The sequence below is a fragment of the Chrysochloris asiatica genome, unplaced genomic scaffold (assembly GCF_000296735.1).
Source record: "Chrysochloris asiatica unplaced genomic scaffold, ChrAsi1.0 scaffold11431, whole genome shotgun sequence".
NCBI lineage: Eukaryota > Metazoa > Chordata > Mammalia > Afrosoricida > Chrysochloridae > Chrysochloris > Chrysochloris asiatica.
In genome coordinates, this window is record NW_006419949.1 from 1,201 (window position 1) to 3,146 (window position 1,946).

The following is a 1,946-nucleotide window of genomic DNA, read 5'->3' on the forward strand; positions in this document are numbered from 1 at the left end:
AGGGTTGGTCAATGGCCAAGCCGTCAGCTGAGCAGACAGACAGAATTCAAAGTGGACAGCAGCTACAGTTAAAGCCCCAAGTTTCCTGATGAACTGGTAGCTGAGGAGAAAGACTCAAGAATGACTGACTAGTATTAATCCCTGATTAGCTCAGGAACAATGTCTGTATGTCTGTATTCTGATAATAGACACCATTGTTTTGGCCTCAATGCTGGCCATGCAATTCAAACTGGCCTGAAGCCAAGTACTTCCCTGGGAGCTTCTAAATTGAACTGGAAGAAGAAAACTCTGTTTTAAAAAACTTGTTTTCCTTTTGAATCAAAGCTGTAAATACACAACTCTGAAGAAGATAAGAAATGTCTCCTGGGGGCCACCCACCATTGCCTGTAGCCAATTGTGTAATAAAAGAGAATGAAGGTGAAAAGCAGGGTGCAGCAGGGGTAATAAGAAACCGAGGGTGTACTGAAGAAACATCAAATCTTGGTTCCAGGATTCTCAGTCCAGTATAATCCTGACCTTCTCTCCCTCCTTTATAGATCTATACACCAAAATATTCGTATTTTTGTTTACACAAATTCAAGGTGTATGTGTCCCAAAAACCTAACACAGTTACATTAAAAAGGAAATTTTACACAAACTGGATGAGAGAAGAAGAAGAAAAGAAACATAGTGAGCAGAAAAACTCAGTACCACCAACCAAAAGTTAAGAGGCAAGCTACCTGGGCAATAATTCACACCAACACAAGTCTCCAACTGCTGTATTTAAACGAGCAGACTTACATCATTTTTCCTCTCAGTAATTCTTTCATAAAAAATAAATAAAACTGGAGGGAATAGGGTCTTTTTGACACCAACTCTCAGACTCCTAAAAGTCAACTTTCTGTTGTTTTTTTTTTCTGGTAGAAAACAAAAATATAAAATATATGAATGAGCTACTTGGCCATTCTCCTTCGAGGAGGGCCTTAGCCAGCCATGGCGCCCAGCCGGAATGGCATGATCCTGAAGCCTGACTTCCATAAGGACTGGCAGCAGCGAGTAGCCACAGCGATTCAACCAGCCGGCACAGAAGATCCGCAGATGCAAGGCCCGACAAGCCAAAGCCCGCCGTATTGCCCTGCGCCCTGAGTCGGGACCCGTCCGGCCCATTGTGTGCTGCCCCACGGTGTGGTATCACACCAAAGTCCGAGCAGGCAGGGGCTTCAGCTTGGAAGAACTGCTGGTGGCTAGCATCCACAAGAACATGGCATGGACCATGGGGATCTCTGTGGACCCCAGGAGGAGTAACAAATCCACTAATTCCCTGCAGGCCAATGTTATGCGGCTGAAGGAATACCGTTCCAAGCTCATCTTATTCCTCCGGAAGCCCTCTGCCCCCAAGGAGGGAAACAGCTGTGCCTAAGAACTCAAACTGGCCACTCAGCTGACCGGACCAGTGATGCCCATCTGGAATGTCTACAAAAAGGAGAAAGCCCGGGTCATCATGCAGGAAGAGAAGGACTTCAAGGAATTTGCCAGTCTCCGCATGGCCCATGCCCATGCTTGGCTCTTCGGCATCCGGGCAAAGAGGGCCAAGGAAGCTGCAGAGCAGGATGTGGAGAAGAAAAAGTAAACCTGTGTTGTTGGGGACCTTCAATTAAAGCAGTGGAGCCTCTTCCCTGGCCCTCAAAAAAAAAAAGAATGAGTTCGCCTCCTCCGAAAATAATCTCAAATGGCTGCTCCACTCTAAAAAAAAAAATCCATATGGCAAACATAGCATCAATGATACGGCAAGAGATTCACACTTAAAATAGATATTATGATAATAGGGGAAAAGGGACCAATTGTTAGACTTGGCAAACAGATCAATGCTAAAAGAGCTATGCCTAAGCCCTCAGTTTAATAAAAATTATTTCAAAAAATTTTTGGAAAGAAATCATTAAAAAAATTCAATTTATATAAAAATAATT

At 44.0% G+C, this 1,946-nt stretch overlaps 1 pseudogene; it reads left to right on the plus strand.

Moving 5' to 3' along the window:
* The first annotated feature begins 972 nt into the window (after positions 1–972).
* On the plus strand, positions 973–1,609 carry LOC102836457 (annotated as a pseudogene).
* Positions 1,610–1,946: the final 337 nt, after the last annotated feature.